Source organism: Pongo abelii, chromosome 21 (assembly GCF_028885655.2).
Source record: "Pongo abelii isolate AG06213 chromosome 21, NHGRI_mPonAbe1-v2.0_pri, whole genome shotgun sequence".
Lineage (NCBI taxonomy): Eukaryota > Metazoa > Chordata > Mammalia > Primates > Hominidae > Pongo > Pongo abelii.
This window is the reverse complement of record NC_072006.2, coordinates 17,848,752-17,867,337: the sequence shown is the minus strand read 5'-3', so window position 1 is coordinate 17,867,337 and position 18,586 is coordinate 17,848,752.

Sequence of the window (18,586 nt, the reverse complement as noted above, 5' to 3'; positions counted from 1 at the left end):
AAGGAATTCAAGGTCAAGGGCACTGGGAGCCCATTTTCTCTCTCAAGGAGTGGGGCAGACTTTTGCCTGAGAACCTGCCCCAAGGGCCACATGTGGTCTCTGAGGTAGGTCAGTAAAGCACACCAGAGGAAGCCAGAAAAGAGGACTTTCAACCCCAGAGCCATCCTTGTGTGGCTGAACTCATGCCGGATATGGAACAAAACTGCTGACTTTGTAAGAAAGAGGTCCTCTTGCAACCTCTGGTTCCTGGACGTGCCAAGGTGCTGACCAGAGCTGCAAAACAGGCAAAGTCACCAAATTGCTCCAGGTCAGGAGCCCGCATGCAAGTTTCTAGTTACACCTTCTCATTTTCCTTCCAGTTTAGGAATTGTACTTTAATATAGAGTTGTTTTTGGAACCAAAAGGTCATCCATAGTCTACTACCCAGAGAAGCTCACTGCAGGCAGGTCAACAAGTTTTTGCAAAGTTTTAGATATAGTTGAGGTTACTCTGAAGAGTTTCAGATCTTGGGTTTCTCCTACTTGAATGTTTAAAGATAAACATTGCCTTGTATATGCACAAACTCGTTGCCAACATAATTTAATTGATGCATAACACATCATGTGGTTACATGACAGTTTACCTAATCATACTATTATTATTGTTGAATTGGTACAATACTTTGTTTCAATAATGGTTTCATGATATTAATGCAGAACACTGATTTTGTAATTAAGATGATTTTCTTAGAATGGACTCTCTTAAGAGCAAGGATATGGAGAAAAACACACAGATTTTCCACCTGTGCACCTACGTGCACACACACCACACTCACACACACTTACAAACACACATACGTCTTAGATTTTAATTTGGCTTCTGTCGCTAACCGGATGTTTCAACATAGTCAAGTCACTTAACCTTTCTGGATCTGATTTCTTTGCATCTGTGAAATGAAAGGCCGAAGAAAAAGGCCTCTGGTTCCCTCCAGCTGGAGCATGGGATGATTGTTCCCAAAAAGATTCACGTGGCTCTTTCCAGGGCAAGCTTTAATAGTGAGTGAGTCTATGTCTGCACCCAGGCTTGAGCATGTTTGAGTAGGTTCCTCTATCTAAACCATTTTTTTTTGTATGTATCCCTGGTGGAATCCATATATTAATGATTTATAAATGATTTTTCAGTTGGAAAATAACACAGCCACCAGCTTGTGTGCCGTGCCATGTGACTTTAGCAGGGTTGACTTCTTCTGGTTATTCCTCACATCAAGTATCAAGACTATGGGTGAGAGAAAGGAAGGTGGTTTTCAAATCACAACTGAAAAGCATGCAAACAAAACCCCTAACTCTATCTCACTCTCTAATGTAAGAGATCAACTTAGACCTAGTCTGGTCTCTTAAAACCTCCCTTTCCCATAGACTTGGGAGTACCATCTAGGGATGGCAGGTGTTCAGTTATCCAAAATTCCCCAAGCACCTTTCTTTAAACCAGGGAGAGAAACATAGTTTAAATCACAAATAATGTACAAGAGCTACAAAGTATGAGTGGGCTTTTTGGATGTGGATTTGTCAGTATTGATTTGTGGGAGCCTCACTGACCAGCTGCAGGGCAGGGAGCTCACAATCCAGTAACATTCGGGAGAGGTGGGGGATTTCCATGCTTCTGGGGATTTGGCATAACTCCTCCAAACTCTGGTCTCTAATCATCCACCACATGACCCCTGGGACCTTAACAACCAGTCTGGACTTGACTGTCTTCAGATTGTTCACCTGCAAACAGTTCTGGGACTGAAGGCCAGGGCTACCTTCCTTCCTGCAGCCCCATGGCGCCAGGAGCTCTCCAAGTTGCTTTGCTTTTTATCCCCATGAGGCTGAGTCCCCCTAATAGCCATGTGCCTGCTGGAAACTGATGTAACCCACAAAAGCTCTTCCAAGTGATGGGGTATCACCAGGTCAAGGTGAGAAAAATGAGGTCTTTGGAGATTCAATAAGTTTGCTCCAGGTCAAAGCAGGTGATGTAGATGTGGACAACGCTGAGGCTGAGGGTGACTAACAGGTCTTAACACGCAGAGTGTTAAAAATCTGTTCACATCTTGCCATTTTTACTCTTATAGCATCAGTGAGCTAGAGCTTTAATACCTGAAACAAGTATATTTGAATACTGAGGCTCACAGAGGAAACAAGCTTCTTCCAAGATTTTAAAACTGCTACCAGCTTTGCGATAACACAGCACTCCCGATTCCTAATCTAGTTGTCTTTCTGAAAGTAGGTTTTAAACAAGTAATATTTGAGAAGAGGAAAGCAGCCTCATGCAGGATGGATGCAGCCCTAAGTTACTACAGTGCACGACCCCAAAGGTCAGCTTAGAGCAAAGCACTCAGGCTGGGCCATGCAGCCCCACTGCTCACACGGCATGTCCTTCTGTGTGTGAAACTCTAAAGAGGCTCTTGGTCTGTGAAACATGAATTTTTCTAGTTTCTCTCATGGGCTTTGCCAGCACCTCCCAGCACAGCCTTTGTTCGATTGTTCTTGTGGTCAGCAGCGCTCCACAGACAGCAGAAAGGCAGGGCACCCAGCAAGGCGAAGCTGGCCCTGCAAAGAAGCTGAGAGACAGGAGCCGAATGTGATATAAACAACAGCTGACAGACAAGGCTGACACAATATCCTGGCTCTTGATTCTCATATAATAAACAATTTGACAAACTTCCTGAAATCCCTGCCCTGCACCACACCAGCAGAAGAAAACACTGGACTTCCATATTAGGCTTGGAGCATAGCTGGCCGGTTGAACTGAGGTCCTTCTCCATTCTATCTGCAGGGGTAGAACCAGTGATTGCCCAGCATCCCCTGACACTAACGTTTGAAGGTTTTATCATTCTACTCTTAGGCACTGTAACTAAGCACCAGGGTTAAACAGGGTTAACCCTGACTTCTTTTCATGCTACTCCCTCTCTGCCCAGATTTCCAGAGCTGGAGGCCTCACACCTGGTGGTGTACAGGAGCCGGCCTGGGCTGACTTAGGCTTGTTTGCAAGAGCAGATTGTGAAATTTCCAGGAATCTCACAAGCTGGTTCTTAAACACAGTCATTATTAAAAATAAACTTTGTAAACCTACAGGTAAGTAAATTATATTTTTTAAAATAGTAAATAGTTAAAACCTGCATGCCTGATGATTTTTACTGCAACCTGCGCTCTTAAGGTTATCTGCATCTGTGGAGCCTGCTGTTCCGTGGCGGGCTGCTCACAACTCCTCCCTGCTCCATGCTCCGCAACATCATGTGGAGACTGAAGCTGACCCTGGTGGAGGTATTTACACCACGGAAAGAGGCAAATGATACAAATGGATTGTTTTTTTTTCCTGAAAAGCTGTAGTTAATAATTTGCTGGGCTCACTGCTCACAGGTCATTGTTATGCATTCTAGCAACCAGCACTGGGCTGGGTGCATGGAGGCCAGACATTCCCCAGATGTTCTCTTCCAGAGAAGCTCCTTGGAGTTTCTCTGAAATTTCTTACTGTGGAAGAACTTGCTGAGCATCTTTGAGGGCAATGCTAGCTGAGACACTTGGAGACCCACCTCCAGCAGAATGGTGACCACATTGGCTCTTTCCCTGGCCCCTGACTTCTTGCCCCACATTGCTGGACCTTCTGCTCCCGATGTCATGGCACAGGCAGTGTAGGGAAGTCAAAGAGCCTGGAGTTCGAATCTCATCTTGAGCACAGCCTTGGTACAAAAACTTGGTCTCTACGTGCCCCAGTCTTCTTGTAGGTAAATTGAGATGATCACAGGACCCTCTTTCCGGTGTTGTTATAAAGCTCAGGAAGCAGGAAAAGTCAATAACCAAATACGTCGTTCCTGGTCCTACTCTTACCCTGGCGTGGAGCCCTGGCTGCCCTCACAAGCACTTCCTCACCAGCCTGAGCCAGCCTCACCTGGCTTGCGGGGTGTGACAGGCAGTGCTGGAGCCCAGTGGGTCCAGGGTCTGTACACACTGCAGGGGCTTCAGGGTTGAGCAGGAGACAAGGGTCAACCTCAGGACAGAATGGGTCCCTGAATCTGGCACCCATAGTGGACTTCAGCAGGCCTGGACGATAGCACAGCTAAAAGTCACGGTCTGATCAGAAAACCAGAGGAGCGAAGTGTCAATCGAATGGTCCCACGGGCACTCCCGATGCCGGTTCCAGGCTGACAGGGCCACCTCCCGGGGTATCTGGAGCAAATCAGCACAGAGACCCTCCGTGTTAGTCAGAACTCTCAATGTTAACCAGTACATCCTCTTCTTTATTCTTTCTCCACTCTCCACCCTCCTCCCCAGGACCCTGACCTCACCTCACAGTTGCCAACTCCCTCGGCCCACTCCCGTCTCTGGTAGTTTCTGTTCATCGAGGAGTGACAAGTCACCAGGCATGGGAATCAGCACTCAGCGCATAAACCAAAGAAAACAGGAAAATTCAAAAACACCTTTTCACTTCAACAAAGGCTCCGTTTATGCCGAACTGAGGTTTTGTGGAGGTGCACTGTTATTCTGCAGGCCATTATATAAAAGTCACAACAATTAAATGAGTCACAAAGAGAAGAGAATCCTGTGCGCAATCATTACTTGATTCTACACCAAAACCATTACTCAGTGACTCCCCTTTCCATGTAATAAATTTCTAGTGCAGCTGGTCACTTAAGATTTCTTAAAGCAAGTTTAATTTCTCTACTGATTTCTAATTTCCTGCTACACCTCCTTCCCCTCCTTCCCTGAGAGAGACCATCAATCGCCACTCGCATGCCAGACTCTGGCTACATTTTCTGGCATTACATCAATCAAACTTGGTTTTGGAGTTTTTAACTTGTCTGTGAGCTCCTTGAGGGCAATGCTGTCTATTTTATCCCAAACTCGGTACCTAACCAGGTCTTCAGGCTGCCTGTGAGTGGTTTGGAGGGAATTGGATGCCGAGGACCTCTAAGGAGTTGTAAAGACATCATGACTCAGACATACAACGATGAAGGCAGCAAAACGTGCCCCAGTTACCTCCCCCTCCCTTCTGCTGGGATGAAAGGCCCCTGGTGCTTGAGTGTCGGGGAGTCGATAACAACTTTGTGGAGGCCCTTCGGGGAACTCCCCTGGCTAAGAACAGTGGGGTGAGAGTGATGCCGGCAAAGCAATCTGCCTGGAGGGAAACCTTTCAAAAAAGTCGGATGGATCACAGGGAGTGGTGGGCCCTTCTCTGTCTCCCTCAAATCACACACAACAAAATCTGGAAACCATCTAAATCTCATCAATAGCAGAATAGATTTGCAAAACCGTGGCATATTCACAAAATGGAATACTCAGCAGTGAGATGAACAGCTTGCAACCACACACAATGCGGATGAATCGCCCAAAGACGCCAGATACAAAGAGCACACACCCTGCGATGCATGGATGCCCAACAGCCCAACGTGATCATCGCTGCTGTCAGAGCGGGGAGCATGGAGCCTGGGGGAACGACCCGGGGGTCTAGGGAGCAGAGAATGTTCTGCTTCTTGATCTAGGAGCTGGTTATGTGATGGGTTCAGTTGGTGAAGATTCCCCGGGCTGCCGGGCATGACATATGCGAGGTAACCGGGCACAGAGGAAGTCACCTATCCCACCTTCACAGAAAGCATCTGCACACATTCCCTCCCCTACCTGCCAAGGAAAAATTCTCCAAAGACTCTTCTGAGTGGGAGTTGGCATCATTTATAGGAAAAAAAAAACCTGAGCTGATGTCATATCTTTTCTTGTTATTTTAGCTTGCCTTTCATTATTTTTTGTTCTTTTAAATGAGCTCCTCCACTTTTTTTTTTAAATTTCCTTCCTGGCATTTGAGTCATTTCCCAATGTCTTTGTGTGCTTTAGAGAAGGAACTTGGTAGCCAACATGGTCTGTGAGTTCTACTGTTTGTTTCTCCAGGAGTCTTCTATCCAGATGCAGGCAAGAGCTGGGCAGAAGGTTTTTTTATTTTTATTTTTATTTATTTATTTATTTTGAGACAGAGTTTCACTCTTGTTGCCCAGGCTGAGTACAATGGTGCAATCTCGGCTCACCACAACCTCCGCCTCCTGGGATCAAGTGATTTTCCTGCCTCAGCCTCCCAGGTAGCTGAGATTAGACATGCGCCACCATGACCAGCTAATTTTTTGTATTTTTAGTAGAGATAGGGTTTCTCCATGTTTTTCAGGCTGGTCTCGAACTCCCGACCACGGGTGATCCACCCGTCTTGGCCTCCCAAAGTGCTGGGATTACAGGCGTGAGCCACTGCTCCCGGCCTGGGTAGAAGGTTTTGAAGAAACAAGGCATGAGAACAATGGCTGGATTTTGCCTTAAGGCAAGACTGTGAAAGATCACGTTTACTAAAACCCCTAAGGCAGATAAAGATCCCATTGTCTAGTGATGAAAGCTCACTGTCACACAACCCAGGGAAGGCGTTTTCAATCAGCCCCTAATTTTCCAGCAACACTGGGCAGGAGTGAGTGCTCTGTTAGGGCCATAGCTAGGCCAGCCCCGGGTTTCTTGCTCCATGAAGTGTTTTCCTTTCCTGGTGCACAGTCTTGAGCATTGACCTGGGCAGATTCAGGGTGAATTAACATACCCTTAGATGACATGAGGGGGAGAAAGACCCAGACAACTTCACGGTTGACTACTGAGGTGAATACTGAGGGCTAAAACATCTCACCCCATTTTTAGCTTATTTCCATCTGGCTCTAAGGACCCCTGACAGGGCCAGTGTGGGTATCCAAGCTAGTCTTCAGCACCCTTCCCAGAACCCCAGGCCCTTATCCGGCCCTCAGCTGCCCCATGCTTCCCTTCAGTTAGAGAGGTCCACCTCTGAACCTGCTAAGAGGTATCCATGCACCCTCAGTGGTGGCTGGGGCCAACAAGCCCTGCAAACTACAAAAACATCATATAAAATAATGGGAGGGGTGGGCAAACTGCAGCATGTGGACCAAACCAGCCTGCGGCCTGTTTCTGTAAAGAAGGTCTTATTGGAACACAGCCATGCCCATTGCTGTACATATTGTCTATGGCTGTTTTTAAGCCTCAAAGATGGACTTAAATAGTTGCAACAGAGACCAGTGGCCTGCCAAGCTGAGAATATTTACTGTATAGGCCATTACAGGAAGTGCTGCAGATCCCTGATGTTATGATGGTAATGGTGTTCCTTTGCCTCTGTAGTGTGTTACATTTTAACAGAACTTTCTGGAGACAGTGCCTGCAAAGGACTGGCTGTTGTGTTGACAGTTCCAGCATCTTCTTAGGATGGTAGAGGCTGTAGTGCCCACTGCACCGTCAAAGCCCTGCTGGATGGCTTCCTGCACCTTCTTGGCACAAAGCTGGTCCCCACCCCTCCCAGGGCCTGCAGCTCTGGCCCCACTGAAGCCCTCAGCCTTGCGGGGCTGGGCAATGAGCACTGGCCTTTTGTTCATGAGATTCAGGTGGATGCTGGTGGCCCTTTGGATGGGTGTGACTTCCCTGCAGCGAACAGGTGACAAAGCCACTTGCATCTAGTTCTTATGCAATGTATGAATAAACTTCTGCCCTGAGAATCTCTCCTGTTTTTTTTAATAAAACATTTTATTTTGAGATATTTGCAGTTTCACATACAACTTATGAGAAATAATACAGAAAGATCCCATGTACCCTTTACCCAGTTTTTCCTGTGATAGTACCTTGTAAAGCTATGGAGCACTATCACCACTAGGAGACTGACCCTGTTGCAGAGCACAGCACATGTCTGTCACCATGAAGATGCCTCCTGCTGTTCTTTTTTAACCACACTCACTTGCCCCCTGACTCCACCCCACCTTAACCCCTGACAACCATTAGTCTGTTCTCCATTGATAGAATTGATAGAATATCATTTTAAGATTATTGCATAAATGGAAGCATACAACATGAACCTCTGGGTATGGCTGCTCCACTCAGCATAATTCTCTGGAGATGCATCCAGGTAGATGTGTGGATCAATCTATTACTTTGTATTACTGAATAGTATTTCACGGTATGGATGAGCCACTTTCAACCATTTACCTGTGGAAGGATAATTGGGTTACTTCTAGGTTTTGGCTGTTGTGAATAAAGTTGTCATAGACACTCATGCACAGATGTTTGCATGAACATGGAATTAATACAGCAAAGCCTGACCAAGAGAGGGCAAAGGACTTTGGCTGCAGATTCCCTTTTCTGACAGGCTCCATTTCTGGAGGCGCATCAGGTCAAAAAGGAACACAAACTCCTTCAGTAGATGCTCCTCCTCATGTCCCTACTCTTTCTACTCCAGGTCTAAGTTAGGGCCCTAGCTACCCCATCACTCCTGGCTCCTCCCCCATCACTCCTGGCTCCTCCCTCCTCACTCTTGGCTCCTCCCTTACCACCCTTGGCTCCTCACCCACCACTCTTGGCTCTTCCCCTATCACTCCTGGCTCCTCCCTCATCACTCCTGGCTCCTCCCTCCTCACTCTTGGCTCCTCCCTTACCACCCTTGGCTCCTCACCCACCACTCTTGGCTCTTCCCATATCACTCCTGGCTCCTCCCTCATCACTCCTGGCTCCCCCCATCACTCCTGGCTCCCCATCACTCCTGGCTCCTCCCCCATCACTCCTGGCTCCCCATCACTCCTGGCTCCTCCCCCATCACTCCTGGCTCCTCCCCCACCACTCCTGGCTCCTCCCTCATCACTTCTGGCTCCTCCCTCATCACTCTTGGCTCCTCCCTTACCATCCTTGGCTCCTCACCCACCACTCTTGGCTCTTCCCACATCACTCCTGGCTCCCCATCACTCCTGGCTCCTCCCCCATCACTCCTGGCTCCTCCCCCACCACTCCTGGCTCCTCCCCCATCACTTCTTGGCTCCTCCCTCATCACTCTTGGCTCCTCCCTCATCACTCTTGGCTCCCCCATCACTCCTGGCTCCTCCCACATCACTCCTGGCTCCTCCCACATCACTCCTGGCTCCTCCCACATCACTCCTGGCTCCTCCCCCATCACTCCTGCCTCCTCCCTCATCACTCCTGGCTCCCCCCTCATCACTCCTTACTCCCCCATCATTCCTGGCTCCCCCATCTCTCCTGGCTCCTCCCTCATCACTCCTGGCTCCTTCCTCATCACTTCTGGCTCCTCCCACATCACTCCTGGCTCCTCCCTCATCACTCCTGGCTCCTCCTTCATCACTCCTGGCTCCTCCCTCATCACTCCTGGCTCCCCCACCACTCCTGGCTCCTCCCCCACCACTCCTGGCTCCTCCCCCACCACTCCTGGCTCCTCCCCCATCACTCCTGGCTCCTCCCCCATCACTCCTGGCTCCTCCCCCATCACTCCTGGCTCCTCCCCCATCACTCCTGGCTCCCCCCTCATCACTCCTGACTCCCCCATCATTCCTGGCTCCCCCATCACTCCTGGCTCCTCCCTCATCACTCCTGGCTCCTTCCTCATCACTTCTGGCTCCTCCCACATCACTCCTGGCTCCTCCCTCATCACTCCTGGCTCCTCCCTCATCACTCCTGGCTCCCCCACCACTCCTGGCTCCTCCCCCACCACTCCTGGCTCCTCCCCCATCACTCCTGGCTCCTCCCCCATCACTCCTGGCTCCTCCCCCATCACTCCTGGCTCCCCCCTCATTACTCCTGACTCCCCCATCATTCCTGGCTCCCCCATCACTCCTGGCTCCTCCCTCATCACTCCTGGCTCCTTCCTCATCATTTCTGGCTCCCCCACCACTCCTGGCTCCTCCCCCACCACTCCTGGCTCCTCCCCCATCACTCCTGGCTCCTCCCCCATCACTCCTGGCTCCTCCCCCACCACTCCTGGCTCCTCCCCCATCACTCCTGGCTCTCCCCTCAGCACTCCTGGCTCCTCCCCCATCACTCCTGGCTCCTCCCCCATCACTCCTGGCTCCTCCCCCATCACTCCTGGCTCCTCCCCCATCACTCCTGGCTCTCCCCTCAGCACTCCTGACTCCCCCATCATTCCTGGCTCCCCTATCACTCCTGGCTCCTCCCTCATCACTCCTGGCTCCTCCCTCACCACTCCTGGCTCCTCCCCCACCACTCCTGGCTCCTCCTTCACTCATGGCTCTTTCAACCCTCCTTGCTTCTTCAACATTGGTCTTCCAGGTTTGACCTTGGCAAGGCATCAGCTTGCCTAACAGCTGAGAAAACTGCTGTTACTCATCTCACATGAAACTGTGGAAGGACCTGTCTTGCAGGTTGGTAAGAGGATTAAGGGGACAGGGTAAGGGAAAGTGTTTAGAACTCCTAGTTCCCATACATGCCCATACATGCATGCTTTGCTCAGAATGCCTTGGGCTCAGCCCAAGGCCCTGTACTCCACAGTACACAGAGATCCAGGGAAATGCAAGCTGACAGGAAAGCAGCCTCCGTGAAAGATGCAGCTGTGCTCATCCCTGAGCGCAGCTCCACTCAGTGCATGCATGTGGATTCGTCAGAAAGCACCAGGCCCTGTGTTATTGCTGAGCAGACAATAAGGTGCACGAGACGCAGCCCCTGGCTTCAAGAAGCTGGTGATGTAGTTAAATGACCTAAAGAAGAAATATCCTTTAGGTTGCAGTCATTCAATAACTCTTATCTCTTCTGCACAGAAGTCTGGGCTGGGGGTCCAGGGCCATTCAGGCCTCCCTGAAGTCCCCTGCAGTGCCTGTGCTGTTACTGTCCTATGCTGGGGATCTGGTGTGCACAGCACAGTGTACAGGCAGAACTGAGGCTTGCTCTCCCTGCACAAGGCGGGTGGTGAAGCATTGGCTGTACGTGGCAGAGAAGCTGCAGTTTCTAGATCTCCAGGCATGCTGGCCACACACTGACACTTGGGGAAATAAAGCTAGTTAGAACATCTGGGACTCTTCTATTTGGCCTTGGGGAAAGGAACAAGGAACAGTGAAGATTCACGCTGTGACATCAATATTCATGCTAGCAAGCTCTCCAACTCTCACTTCCCAACCTCAGTGCTTCTCAGAGCTGGTGTAAGAATCACCCGTGTGTGTGTGTGCACGCCTCACCCACAGCAAGTCTGATATAGTTGGTCCAGAATGGGGCTTGGTACTATGGTTTGTCCCCCACCCCAGGTGATTCCCATGTATGGCTGGGATCAAGTATTTACTGATCACTTGCTCCCTATAGCGGGCACTAGGGAGCCAGCAATAGACAAGAGGGATGAGTTTCCAGCTCTGACTGTCTCACAGTTTACTGCTGGGAGATCAATTTCACATATACAAAGTTACCACTATGCTCAGTTCTGGGAGGAAGAGGAGCAAGGTTGAGAGGTTTGCAGTGAGAGCATGTAACCAGGAGGCTGGATCTACAGTGGGGAGATGGGCAAAGCTCCCCAAGGCCTAATGCAGTTAAAAGAGTTCATCAGTCACCCAGTCCGCATGCATGTTCACACACGTGTGTGCGTGTGTGTGTATTGGCCTTGTGGAAGGACTGGGTGGCCCACAGAACGGTGGCTGGGCAATGTGGACATGAAAATAGGAAGGATCGGCCGGGCACGGTGGCTTACGCCTGTAATCCCAGCACTTTGGGAGGCTGAGGTGGGCGGATCACAAGGTCAAGATATCAAGACCATCCTGGCCAACATGGTGAAACCCTGTCTCCACTAAAAATAGAAAAATTAGCTGGGTGTGGTGGCGTGTGCCTGTAGTCCTTGCTACTCGGGAGGCTGAGGCAGGAGAATCGCTTGAACCCAGGAGGCGGAGCTTGCAGTGAGCTGAGATCGCGTCACTGCACTCCAACCTGGTGACAGAGCGGGACTCCGTCTCAAAAAAATTTAAAAAAGAGAAAAGAAAAAAGGAAGGACCAAAGTCCCAGGCCTAACAGGGCCACGTTAGAAACCTGATTTTTGGCCTGGCGCAGTGGCTCATGCCTGTAATCTCAGCATTTTGGGAGGCTGAGGTGGGCGGATCATTCGAGGTCAGGAGTTTGAGACCAGCCTGACCAATATGGTGAAACGCCATCTCTACTAAAAATAGAAAAAATTAACTGGGCATGGTAGTATATGCTTGTAATCTCAGCTACTTGGGAGGCTGAGGCAGGAGAATCACTTGAACCCAGGAGGCGGAGGTTGCAGTGAGCCGAGATCGCGCCACTCCAGCCTGAACAACAGAGTGAGACTCTGCCTCAAAAAAAAAAAAAAAAATCTGATTTTTATCCTATGATCAATGGCAAACCCCAGCAGCATTTCACTGTGATGTGTGTGCTTATGGGGAAAGAAATGATCAGGCTTCTATTTCAACATGATCTCACCTTACAGCATGGAGCGTAGGGGATGAGGCTGGAGCCGGGGGCTGGTCAGGACACCAGTGCTGTGCCCACCCGTGTGAGAGGCGGTGGAAGGGGAGCATGGGCGGGGAAAAAGAGGACTGGCCCAGGGCTTGGAGCCAGATCATCCCTAGAGGCTGGGAAGGTGGGAGGAAGGATGCCGCCTGCACGTCGTGGATCACTGGAAGGATGGTGGGCTGGGGGAGGAAGTGAGAGTAGTTTGGGTCTTGGTGATTCTGAGATGTCTTGGGAAATAGTGGGCAGCTGGGTGCTCTGATTGAGAGATGAAAGGACGGGCCTGATATGGACAGGCACATCCGTGAGGCTGCGAGATGGGGCAGTAGGAGACGTGTGGGGAGTGGATGTGACCGTGCAGCGGTGAGCGGGGCAGGAGAGAGACAGAGCTCAGGAGGGAACCCCGTGGAGGCCAGAGCAGGGAAGAGGCCCAGGGAATGTGGACCACCTGGTGCCCACACATTGGACACTTCCAGGAGGGATGCCTGAGGGTCAGGGAGCAGAGGACTGACGGGGCCTGCAGAGGTCAGAGGAGGCCAACGTGAAAGCAGCCCCAGGACACCACAGAGGCAGAAAGGACAGCCATGAAAGAAGAAGTGGGCAGATGGAAAGCAGTGGGGGTGAATGCACAGTGCTGAGAGCCTGGCTGCAGCAGGAGAGAACTGGGCTGTGCTGGCCTGGACCTCAGCTTTGCCAGATCCTTGCACAGGTCCAGGAGCCTCCTCCAGGACCCATGCAAGGATCTGGCAAAGCTGAGGCTGGACCTGTCCTGTGGCTGAGCTCCCCTCCCCTGGGCTGAGGAGAGCATTAGTTTGAGTGAAGTGCCTACTGTATCTGTTTCTTTAGGAATCAGGTTGCTGTATTACAGGGAGATGTCGACAGTAACTCTCAACCAGAGCAGGGCTGCTTTCCGGCTGCCCCCATATCCCTGATGCTTTTATTTGGTATACGAGTTGTGCAGTTTCCCAATATTACTGTGATTCTGCACCCCCTCCAACCTGCCCATCACTTGAGACTGAGTTGAATGGAAATGTGTTTTATAATCTTCTGTGCAATAAACTGGTTTTGCAGTGTGGCAACCCAACTCCTGAAAGTACTCATCATTTTCAATTATAATTTTTTAGCTCAGAGATAAATTATTAAAGCACACCAAAATTGTTCCTGAAGATAACATACTCACGTGGTAATTACTCAGGTAAAATGCTGGTAGTCCCCGGGCATTCTGGCTTTGCCTTTCTTAGCAAACCATGCAGAACTATCTCTGTATGACGCAGCAGTGTCACGTTTTATCCTGAGTAGGCAAAAGATGCAGCCTGCTCCCCTTGTGGGTCTGAAACAGCTTCTGCAAGTTGGAGCCTGAACTGACCGAGTATCTCACCCTGCTTTTTGCCACCCACTTTGTTCCCACGGGAAACAGGAAGGTGAGGGTGCCAGTGCATGGGTGTAGATGCCAGGTTTCCCGACAGCTCCAGCATGTCTGCCTTGCCCTGGCCATGCCATCTACTGCTGCTCACTTCATTGGACCCCAACGTATGGTGCTAGCTGTTGGAGTATGAACAAGCAGACAAATAAAGGCCAGTCTTCCCCAGGTGTGGTTGTCAGGTGTTCCGAGCCACCACCTGGAATACCTGCAGGTGGAAGTAGCCACTTAGCTGCTTCCCTCAGTGTCAGTGCCCAGGAAGGAAGGCGACTCTTTCACCAGAAACAGCTCAGCTAGAAGACTCTTCTGTCTTCCAATATGAGTGAGTGGGGGTGTGGGAGAGCAGAATTTGGCCCTAGAACTGTTGTGTAGATATGAATCTGATTCAGCAAACAGACCAAAGCTCTGCAGGACTGAGAGGGACTTCAGGGCCTCTGGGTCAGCTCTTGTGTCAAAGAATGAAATTTTTAGGACTCAGAAGTCTGGAGAAAATGCTTTTGGCTGCAAGTAACAACCAAAGTATAACTGCTCAAACAATTAAGAATGCAAATAATTTCATATAAGAAGTCTCAGGTGGGATCATTTCAGGTTTGGTGAATCCCACAGTTCCAGGAGGCTTTTGGGGACCCCAGCTCCTGCCCTCTTTTTGCCACCTTTCTGAGCCAGCGTGTCCTGACCACAGCAGCTTTGCACACCAGCCCTCAGAAGATCACTCAGAGGACAGGCTGGCCATTTCTCCAGTCTCTGTTTAAGAGCAAGGGGGACTTTCCCAGAAGCACCTGGAACTTTCCCTTATGCCACATGGGCCAGTCTGTGTCAAGTGTCCCTCCTGAGCCAGGTGTCAGCTGGGGACAGAAATGCCATCATTGCTCAGACCTGTCAGGGTTGTCCCCTGAATAGAGGAGTCTCCCAGCATGTCCCAACGCTTACTAGCATCAGGTGCACAGTGGAGCTGGTCTTAAGAAGAATAAGGGAGAGTAACAGTTGTAGAGTCTTCAAGAATTCATAAGATGTTACAATTAAAAGGACCCTCCCTGCTTTATAAAGAGCAGAGATGTCCAATCTTTTGGCTTCCCTGGGTCACACTGGAAGAAGAGTTATCTTGGGCCACACATAAAATACACTAACACCAACGACAGTGATGAGCTAAAAAAAAATCACCAAAAAAATCTCATAATGTTTTGAGAAAGTTTATGAATTTGTGTTGGGCTGCATTCAAAGCCATCCTGGGCCTCATGGGCCCTCGGGCTGCAGGGTGGACAAGCTTGATATAGGGAGAATCCTGGATAGTTCCCAGTTAACTTTCATTTGAAGAACTGTCATGACTTTCGATAGAAGATGCATAGGCTATTGTGTTATAGGTATTTAGTGATGTTGAGGCTCCCAGGGCTGCAGGAGCCAGCCTGGCGGCACTAAGGAGGAAGCTAATGCAGGCACTGATTGCCATGTTGGGCTGGTTGACAGCATTGCAAGACACTTTGATTTTTTTTTTAGAAAAGCCAGAAATGCAAATCTTTCTGTAAAATCTCACATTTCTTAAATATGCACAATTCACTGAAATATTTAAAACACTGTGTGGGTCTAATACTAAATGATGAAGAGCTGGACCCAACCTGCGAGCCAGCACCTGACCTCATCCAGATGAAGAGACTGGTGTCTGGAAGCTGTCCTGAGGCTTTGCCTTTACTTTCTCCAATGACCAGGCACAGCAGCCAGCTTGGGAGACACAAGATGCTCCAGCGGAGGCCTTGAAGAGCACTGCCATGGTCTCCCGCACTGGGCTCAGGTCACTTTCCAACTTTTACCTTCTAGAAGGAACTGGAATGGAGGGACGAGATGAACCAGGGCTCTCAGGGGCAGTAGACAGGATTGTGTCCTGCACAGAAGAAGGCTTTTCTTACAATGCTAGAGAAAGATAGGGCGTGGACAGTGTGATTCATAGTTTCGAGGAAAACCGGACAACATTCAGAACTTCTATGGGAAATGAAGCCATGTGATGAAATGTAGCCACTGGTAAAATAAAACCAGGCAAAGAAACCCCACTATGGGCAGACAGATACACACACGGGCACCTTCATCAGTGGAACAGGCCAGAATTGGGGGTGTGGGTGGGTGCTTATTGGCTGAACAGCTTTCCGTGCTAGGATCTGGCATGGAAACATCAATCACGCCTTTATGTGGGGGGATCCAGTCGTGATTTGAATGCCTAACTAGGAAGGACTCTTCTCTGTCATTTCACCAGGGGCAGACTGGGCATGTGCCCTACCCATGCTCCTTGCTCCCCACTATTTTAGTGCATGGGGACCTGATGTCACAGCCAGCACCTACCTGGGGGCTTTCTCTGGCTGCTGGGGACATGAGACAGCCATGTTCCTCCCCTCCTGCTGGTCCCCCCACTTCCTAAGAAATAGAGACATCCAGACTGAGAAACAAGGCAGGTATACACAAAGTCAAGCTATTTGTCATTTTCAACAAAAAGGATATAAAAAAGCAACTTTGCTTATTTTCAAAATGACTGAATCAAACCCAGTTCTGTCAGCTCATTCTTTATGAGATGTCAAAACCCGAGCACGCTTCATCCACATGTCCAGTGAGGAAACACCATAATCGGGGCGGCATCGTGGACTGCATTCTCAGCTTGCCCTGCTCCTCTCCTTCTCTGCCCAGACTGGCTCTCACCGATGGATGACCAAGGGCCCTGGAGAGTTGAATTACTCAGCTGAAGCCACAGAGCATGGGCCAGCAGTGAGAGGAGAATTCAGACGGTATTGTGTCTAAAACACAGGACTTGGCTTCTCACAGTTCAGGACAACAGGGAGAATTCCAGGTTTCTGTGGAGCGACTGAATCCTACCATCAGGGCACACAGGGAGCTCCACAGACAGCCCCCTGCAGAGAGGCAGACTCTGCTTTGCTGATGGCTCTGAATGCTTCTGGCTCCCCTCCAAAGGGGTCTCAGCTCATGCCCAGCTGGCATGTCTGTGCTTTGGAGGTCAAGGCATATGAGCCCACAGACTGGCATATTTGAGTGAGGGTTACAGAGGGAGTGCACCTGCCATGTCCTTTATCTGTACCCCAGCAAGGAGGGTTAGCTCATCAAAGCTGGGAAGTGTTCTTGCAGGGAAGCTGCCTTGTACCCACTGGGAGCTGGCAAGCCCTGAATGCCTCAGACCAACTTGAATGGCTCTGGGACCCAGCAGCGGGGATGATGGATTGGCATAAAGATGCATGGCCAATTGACCACATGGTGCTGAAACCTTCGGGCAACACCTTGATGCCAGGATCCCATGGCAGGTAGGGAAAGCTCTCAGTGCTCAGGTCCTGGTGCTGGGCATGAAAACACACACATGCCACCCTAAGCCCTACACGTGTTGCCTTGATTCTTGGATTAGAGCCACTGTCTCTCTCCTCTAATGATGTCTCTCCAGCAGCCTTTCTTCTCTGTGTGCAGGTGGGGTCTATCCAGCATTGCTTCATCTCTGGGTCTTTGCAAGGGTGTGGGGACCTAGGACATGCTAGACATTTTTTCCTTCTGGAGTGTTCCTGGTGACTTCCCTGCCAGAGAATCAACTAGGGCAAAAATAATAACCATAATCATTAGAACTGTTATTCAGTAAATGTGAGACTGTATTCATAGCACTAATCATGGAACTATGGACTTACCACCTACTATGCCAAATGCTTTACTGAGTCATCTCATTTAATCCTCGTGCCTCTGTGGATGTGACACCATTTACATGTAAGGAAACTGAAGCCCGGAGAGGAACGGTGTTTGCCCAGGGGCACGTAGCTAGTAAGGGGCACATTTTGACTAGTGGTTGAAAATACAGAAGACAGAGGTTATTATTCCCATTTTGTGCTAAGTCAGTGGAGCTTGGGGATGCCCACTGAGACGCGGCAAGGCAAAGGCAGCAGTCCTGGCCTCGGGAGACTGGGCTGAGACCCAGCGCTTCCTCCTGCTCCTGGGCAGTCTCCCTGGTTGCAAATCCTCATCCCAAGGGTTCCTGGGTGTGGACCTAAATGCACCTAGCACTGGAGGGTTCTCAGCCAGTGCTTGTGAGGTCTTCCTTTCCAGTTCTAGTCTATACTTATCAGAAATCTTCAGGATTCCCCAATCAGCTTCCCAAAGGAAACTAAATTTTCTCGGAAAAGCAGGCTTATCTATTCAACTTAAATGACTTCTTTCCAAACAACTGTGATGTCATTGTTCTCATTTTTATGAAGAATTAAATCTTGACATGTTGGGCTAAATAGATCATTTTTATTTCTATCAAATTATATTGTCTAAATATGGCTAAATTTTTATGACAACTTACTGGAATCACTGAGGTTGTTGTTAATGTCAAATGGAACCTGAAATCATCCACACCAGCCGTGTGAGCATAATTTAGAGACTTGTATTTCACGCTCAGAGCTGTCCCTGGAGATTAAATGTGTGAACCGATCCTGCTGAAAACTCTGTTTCCCTCCATGATTTATCTCTTTCCAAAGGCTGGTGAATAGCCTTTGCTTATCACGGCCAGTGTCAAGAGGTGAGCACGAGTTAACCTCAAAAACAACATTCAGCCCAGCCAAGTTTTCTATAAATATGGTACATGATTAATTATGTCAGAAGACTATTTACTAAATGTTGAAAAATCAATAACGCTCTAAGAAGAATGTTTACCCAGCCTAGGATCCAAACAAAGACTCTAAAGCCAGGGAAGTTTTTGAAAAATACAAGCTCCGTGTCTCCAGCAAACATAAGGGAGGTTTTGCTCCTTTTCATTTTTGCCTTGGCAGGGATGGGCCCTGGGCGTGTAGGCTCTGTCTCTTTCTGATCATTGCAGTCAGAGTGACATGACTGTTGTCCACTGATGTCAGCCACGTGCCAGCCCCTGCAGGAAGCACTTACCACT